This window comes from Ovis aries, chromosome 11, assembly GCF_016772045.2.
Source record: "Ovis aries strain OAR_USU_Benz2616 breed Rambouillet chromosome 11, ARS-UI_Ramb_v3.0, whole genome shotgun sequence".
Taxonomy (NCBI): Eukaryota; Metazoa; Chordata; class Mammalia; order Artiodactyla; family Bovidae; genus Ovis; species Ovis aries.
This window is the reverse complement of record NC_056064.1, coordinates 34,496,163-34,503,443: the sequence shown is the minus strand read 5'-3', so window position 1 is coordinate 34,503,443 and position 7,281 is coordinate 34,496,163. Positions and strand designations below refer to the sequence as shown.

General features: G+C 62.5%; 1 protein-coding gene across 4 annotated transcripts in view; it reads left to right on the top strand.

Annotated features, from left to right (window-relative positions):
• Positions 1-800: 800 nt before the first annotated feature.
• RAI1 (retinoic acid induced 1) overlaps positions 801-7,281 on the top strand; it is a 103,659-nt gene continuing 97,178 nt past the window's right edge. For all 4 annotated transcript variants that reach the window (XM_027974777.2, XM_042255738.1, XM_042255737.1 and 1 more), the window contains exon 1: positions 801-1,228. The gene's annotated coding sequence lies outside the window, so the exon portion shown is untranslated. The remainder of the gene's footprint in view (positions 1,229-7,281) is intronic.

Below are 7,281 nucleotides of genomic sequence, written 5' to 3'. Positions count from 1 at the left end.
TCACCCACAGGACCAGCAGACCCCAGAGGCTGGATGGAGGCTGGAAACTTTCTGCCTGACCTGGGTGAGTGGAGGCCTGGGGCAGGGACTGCCAGGGGGTCTGTAGGGTCACAATAGGTTCACTCACCCATTCATTCAACATCCCTCTGCCCTGGCTCTGCCAATGGCACTAGAATTGCATCCGAATTCCCCACTAGGCTCAGGTAGCCCTGAAGACCCTGGTCCTCCCCAAGGCTCTGACTTCTGCTGCCCACCGCCTGTCCGCCTCCCCACCCCCGCCCCGTCCCACCTGCCTCAGGGCCTTTGCACTTGCTCCTGAGGCTCCACGTGGCGGGCTCCTTCCGCTCACAGCCAGCTAAGCAACCCCTGCCTCTCACTTCGCCGAGTAGCCCTCACTGCTCCCGGGAGCGGCCTTTCTCACGCGTGCTCTGTCTCTGCCCACCAGGACGGCAGGGACCACTTGTCTCTGCTCACTCTGAGCCCTCCGAGGTGCCAGTGAGTGAAGAGAGCTCTGCGCGGCGGCGTCCTAGCTTAGAGGTCGGAACGTTTCCCAGACGGGGAAGAGGACGTCACAGGGAGAGCCGTGGTGAGTGAAGGCGGGGGCCTGGCCCCGGGACCCGGCTGCAGCACGGAGCACCCGAGCGCCGGTGCCAGTCCACGTCCTTCGTCCGAGGTTCCGGCCCCGGCCCCCGCGTCCTTGAGGGCCCCTGGGGTCCCCCCGTCCAAACCCCCGCCCCAGGCCCGCAGCGGGCGCGGGCCGCCAGGGGGCGCTGTCGGGGCGCACGGCCCACCTGGCGCCCGGGCGGTGAGCGAGCGCGGCCAGGCGGCCGGGAACTTTTCTCCTCTCGCTCTCGCCGCCTTCTCCCCCCGCGCACCGCCCGCCGCCCGCTCTTCCTGCGCGGAGGGGACCGCATTTCCCCGCGGCCCTGCGACGCCAGAGGTGCGCGGCCAGGGCCTGGTCCCTGCGCCCTGGGCGCCGCCCCCGCCCGCGGCTGCGCTCGGAAGGCGAGGCGCGGAGCGAGGCGCGGCCGGGCGAGAGCGCGCCGAGCAGGCCGCCTAGTCCGCCGCCCGAGCGCCGGCGCGAGAAGGGGGCGCCGCGGCCCACCCTCCTTCCTGCCTGGCCGCGGGCCGGCCGGGCCGCCGCGCCCCGACCCCTATGGCCGCCTGGACCTCCGGGCCGCGAAGTCGCAGCGCCAGACCCCGGGTCCCCGAGTGAGCGCGCGCCGAGGTGAGCACCGAGGGCCGGGGCGGGGGCGCGGGGGCCGCGGGGAAGTCGCTTTGTGTGCGGGGGGCGCGAGGTCACCGGATGGCAGTCTGAGGAGATGCGGCGGGGTGGGGGCGCCCCGCGCCGCGGGACGAGGGCCGGGGCTGGTGCGAGGCGGGGGCGCGAGGACCGAGGGTCGCGCGTGCGAGGGCTGTGCGCGTGCTTGTCCCCGGGGGTACGCCGAGCGCGGGGTAGGGACCGGGGCATTCGCGCCGCGCCGGGACCGGAGGCGAGCTTTGTGAGGGCGTCCGGGTGGGGGGCGGGGAGCCGACTTCTCTGGGGGACTCTGGGCCTATCGGGGCCCTGGCGTGGGAGCCGGGGCAGCGAGGGCCGTGATGGGGAGGGGCGGCGTGTGAGGCCCTCGGGGGAGCCCCCATCCGTGCCCCGACGCGGGCAGGGGCGCCCGGGCCTGTGCGCAGGCCGCGCGACCGGGCAGGAAGCAGCCCGGGAGGCCGGGGAGCTCCGTCTCGGCCAGGCCCGGGGCGCAGGGGCCTTTCGGGGTGACGTCACGGTGGGGGCTCCGGCCACGCGAGTCCCCTGACGGACGGCGGCGCACCACCGGCCAGGTCCTTGGGCCGGCGCCTGGGAGACAGGAGACCCGGAGGAGGACGCGAGGGCTGGGCTCAAGGCGGCGTCGCCAAGCGCGGCGGGGGCGAGGGGGTGGCAGGACGCGGGGGTGACTTTGGAGCCTTGGTTGCTGGGGGCCGCCCAGGAGGGGCGGAGGGGAAGCGAAACACCACGCAGGCCCGAGGCCGTGGCGGCCCCAGCTTCCTGGGGCGCCCGTTTTCCCAGCGAGCGATTTCCCCTCCTGGGCTCTGGATCGTCCTCAAATCCACGCCCGGGGCCGGAGCGCGGCCCGAGTCGTGCCCTGATCTGGGGAGCCCCCGACGGGGGTGGCGCTGGGGCTCTGGCCCTGAATGAAGACTCTATCCGGAGTAACAATGCGCTTCTGGGGGGCTGGGGGAGGGGAGGCAGCACGCCTGAATGGCGACCCGGGCCTGGGCTTCCCAGGGTTTCCGCAGGCTCTGATCCGGGACCCACGCGGGACCCGCACGGTTCCTTCCACCCGCTCTCCCCCCTGCCATTTGTCTTCCAACGCAGTGGCGTGTGGAGGATTCAAGGGCATTACATCTGGTTGCAATCCAGTTTCATGCCGCTGCTGGGCTGTTAAGACCTCGAGCTGACGTCAAAGCAGGGGAATTACTTCTTTTTATTTTATCTTTTTTTAGTTGTCTGCTGCCCTGGGAAGGGAGGCGGGGTGAGTTAGGCGAGCTCTGATGTGGAGGCGCCAGCGCCCTGGGAGCCTCGGGCTGGGGGCTCTGCTTCTCTGCCCGCACCAGATTCTCCATGCAGACCGACTCTGCCTGGGGTCAGGCCCACCCTGGGTGGGAGCGGCCCTCGCTGCAGACTCAGTGGAGGCCCCTCCCGACTGACCACACGCTGCGTTTCCAGAGGCTTCCCTGGGACGTGGCTTCGCATCTGGAAACTGGAAAGGAATCTTTTAGTTTCCCACCCCGCCCCCCAACAGGAGCATCCAGGAGCGAGTCTTTAGGAGCAGTGGCCTTTTGGGTGACCCGGAGGGAGTGGACACAGACATTGTGGTTTGGGGGAGCCCCTCACAGTCAGAAGCCTTGGTTCCAGGATTGTGTGTCTGCGGGTGATCCAGAGTGGGCTGAGTGTGACCTTTCCAACAGCCAGGCGTCCCGACAGCTTCCTAAACACAAGGAGGTCACCCATTCTGCCACTTTGGACCAGGAGGCCTGTGCAGCAGGGCCTGGGCTGATTCCTCAGACTCTTGGGTCTGGACTGCGGGTTCCAAGCCCTCACTTGTGACCTGCAGTAAGAAACACATTTCAGGTCCCAGCTTCATTCACTCCCACTATGTGTAACTGAAACGAAAGTTGAGTGAAAGAGCTCTTTCCTCTGTTTTGTGTCCTGGTCTGATATTTTCTGTTCTAGTCTGTTTAATTTTTTAATAGCATTCTGTGACCCCTGAATTGATGTCACGATCTGCTAATGGGTCATTCCCAGATTTTGAAAAAACAGGCCTAGAAAATGAGTCTGCTTTCTAGTTACTCAACAAACATGAATTGAGGCCCTGACAGTGTCTCTCTTTTTGAATTACTCAGGTGACACATGAATTTGTTCTCATTGTGAAAAATGCAAATAACCCAGAGGTATAATAGGGTAGAAGTGCCCCCAGTAACCCCAGTTAACACTTTGAATGTGGTTTGCTGTTCATTTGTGCATACACGTCTCACACACAAACACAGAGCTTCCTCTTACCCCGATCTGGACCATGCCTCGTGCTCTTCTCAGCTCCCCTTTCCCTTCCTGGGGTCATGCGGGGGTCATGGGGGGGTGCTCCAGGGCAAGGTGTTGGGTGATTCCTGGCTTTACCACGTATTGAATGGGTTATTTATCTCTGTACCTCAGTGTCCCCATCTGTACAATGAAGCTAATAACAGTTCCAGCCTCACTGGATTATGGTGAAGCTTTAATGAGTCCACGCAACCCCATGAATCTGAGAACAGTGTTTGTCCCAATAAATGCCAGCTGGCCCTGACACCATTATTGTCACCACTGCCTTTCCATGGCCATCTGTGTTTGTACCTCTTGCTTTAATAGTCACATGTGGCTGTGCATGGATGTCTCTCTCCCGGCCCCCAACATGTGGTTCAGCAGGCAGGACCAGGTTGGCAGTGTTCCCATGGGAGAGGCACCTGGGCTTGCGGGCCCACCAGGTATTTCCTAGGGCCCACTATTTCGAAGTCCTGTGCTTAATATTGGAGAAGGCAATGGCACCCCACTCCAGTACTCTTGTGTGGAAAATCCTATGGACAGAGGAGCCTGGTAGGCTGCAGTCCATGGGGTCACTAAGAGTAGGACATGACTGAGCAACTTCCCTTTCACTTTTCACTTTCATGCATTGGAGAAGGAAATGGCAACCCACTCCAGTGTCCTTGCCTGGAGAATCCCAGGGACGGGGGAGCCTGGTGGGCTGCCATCTATGAGGTCGCACAGAGTCGGACACGACTGAAGCGACTTAGCAGCAGCAGCAGTGGTTAATACACCTGCCTGCAAGGTCACAGCCCAGGGTTGGGACCCATGAGGTACCCAAAGGGACAAGTGGGAGCTCCTGCCAGGTCTTGGCCAGAAGCAGGGCCTCCCATGGAAGAGCTGGCAGGTGTGCTGGGGACAATGAGGGAAGGAGCATCTTTGGCGGGACTTGTTCCTGTGAGGAGGGGCAGATGGGGACCACATGAATCAGTTTCAGGATGTGGGACAGGTAGCCTGAGCATGAAGTCCAGAGGTGAGAGTGTCTTCACTTGGCCAGAGGTGGAGGGCTTTGTGGAGGTGAAGCTTCATGGCCGAGGGGACTTGGAGCCCAGGTAGGTGGGGAAGGGGGCGATCCTGGCGGCGGGAGTGCACCAGTGGTTCTTTGGTGGCTGCAGCAGATGGAGCCTGTGGCCAAGAGGGAGGACTTGGTTCATAAAGGCCGTGACAGGAGAGTCTAGCTTTTGCCCAGCCCCTTCATGGGCCTCCCTGCCTCCATCCTACCCCCTCCTGTGTGGGCCCCACTACAGGGTGACCTTTCTCCACCATGGCAGTGTCGCCCTGGGGTTCCTGTTGCCTCTGAATAAAGGTCTGCTCAGGAGCCCTTCCCAGGTGGGGGCCTCTCCTGTCCTTCGCCAGCTCTGCCCCGACTCAAGCCCCTTCCCCTTCTGCCACAGCAGACCGCCACCCCCACCTCCCCGGAGACAGCCCTGACATTGCTGCCTCTGTGCTGTGTTGGTCCCAGCTGTTCCTTCCACCTGGGCTTCCCTGCACCTTTCTCCCTGCCTCCCGGGACCAAAACAGACGTCCTGTCTCCTGCTCTGACCTCCTCGGCAGAACTGAGTCATCCCCCTTTGTCTACAGCTGAAGCATAGCGTTCATCACGGAATTAGCGGTAATTCTGTCGGTATCTGTCCTCCCCAGGAGGCCGGGGCATCGAGGCCCAGGGCTTGGCCGCCTCCTCTCTGCAGCCCCATCAGCTCCATGGGCGAGGCGGGGGAGCACAGAGCACTCAGAAGCCTTCCGAGCAGGAAGGGGTGGGCAAGAAGGTGAGCTGGGGGGGCGCAGTGTTGTTTTGGGGGTCCTATTGGGATCTTGGGGACTCTCAGGGTGCTGGTCAGAGGATTCTGTTTGTCAGACCATAGAGGAGACAAGTGAGGGGCCCCTGCTACTCCCCGGGAGGGGGGATGGGGCGGGTGGGAAGAACTGGCTCATCCTGTTTCCCTGGGGACTGAGGCAGAGCGTGCCCTGTGCCTGGGTGGGTCACCGGGATCCGAGACTGGAATGTGACACCAGGGTGGGTGCCAGCGGCCGGAGGCGCAGACTGTCTCGGCTGCCAGCGAGAGCTTTTGCTCTGCTGGTTCTCGAATCTGTGTGAAGAGTGTGTGTGGGGGTGGGTGGGGGGGAGGAAAGAGCAACGTGGGAAAGGGCACTTGGTCAGGAGGGACAGGAGGATGGGCCAGAAGCACCAGGGCTCCCATGGGACCAGCCGACCATCACTCACCCAGCAGACACCCCCTCCCTGCCATGTCCCCACCTCTTGGCCCTGGGCTTGCAGGGCTCAGAGCTGAGAGGCTCCAGGCTGGTGGACAGCAGTCATCCAGTTTCCGCGTGGTGACTGGGCTCAGGAAGGGGGCCCAGGGACCCGGGAGGGGAGCAGATCCAGTGGGGCAGAGGGAGGTGGGGGTCAGTGGGGGACTGGGGCCGCTCAGGGCCGGGATGGGCCCCAGACAGGGGTCCCACGTGAGGTGTACAGACTCTGTCATACTTGGTCCCCTCCCTGGAGACCATGCCTCGGTCTGGTCTGGTCTGGTTGGGGCAGCACAGCTGAGCAGTGGCACAGCCCTGGGTTTGGAGTCAGGACAGGGTTTGAGTTCCAGCTGCTGCTGCAGGAAAGTCACCCCCGCCCCCCAGCACATTTCCCCTCCTGTCCAAGCTCGGCATGCAGCATGTTCTGTCCTCTGGAAAGCCCAGGGTCCAGTCCAGGCGTGACCATCCTGCTGGGGGCTCCCATCTCCCCACCTTCGCATGGGCGCAGTCCCCGGCCCCAGGAGCCTGCTGTGCGGAGACTCAAGTTGTTATTCCTCCCGCTGAAGGACTTTGTGGGAAGAGGTCGCTGTGACCGCTCCAGTCCTGCTGTGACGTGGGCTGAAACTGAGAGTTTGCTGCCTGTTTCTTCCCCAGCCAGGTAGAGGTGGATGGATCGTGTGGGTCTTGGTCACCTGTTGGGGCAGGTGAGAATTAGTTTTCCGGCCAGAGTTTCTGCTTGCAAAGGGGCTTGGCCCTGGTGCTGTGGGGTGGACTCGGGTGGCAGCGTAACCACAGACTCATTCATTTCTTCGTGCATTTGTTCCTAAATCACATAGTGAGTACCTCGCTCAGACCGGAGTGCGGGGAACACAGCTGTCAACTCAAGACACTTCTAACATGGTGCAGATAAGCACCCGCCTTTCAGAGTTCAGTGTCTTGGGTTCGCATCGTGGCCCTGCTGCTTACTATTTCTTTGCTCATTGGTGAAATGGGGCGGGGAGTTGGGGGTATTTCAGCACTCACCTCATGGGTTTGTTGGGAGAATTAGTGAGTTGATGCAGGTAAAATTCTTCAGACAGAGCCTGTTTAATGCATAGAAATACATAGAAGATACTAGAAGATGGTTCATTTTTATTCTTGCCCTGAAGAATCTCGGCACCCGCTCCCTGCTGAGGGAGGGCAGTGCAGCCAGGGCTTTCCTGAGAGGCCTGACACCCAGGAAGCAGGTGGTGGCCCTCCGAACTCCCGCCCCCAAGCCCCCACCCCGGCAAGCCACAGCCTCTGGGGTCGAACCTTCCAAGGAGCCCTGGGGACAGGTGTCTACTTCAGGAGCCCAGAGGGTGAGGCCTGTCCACCTGGGAAGCTGTAACCCTGCCTGGCACCAGGTGGGCTTCAGACTTCAGAAAGTAACTTCAGTGTCAAGAATTGAA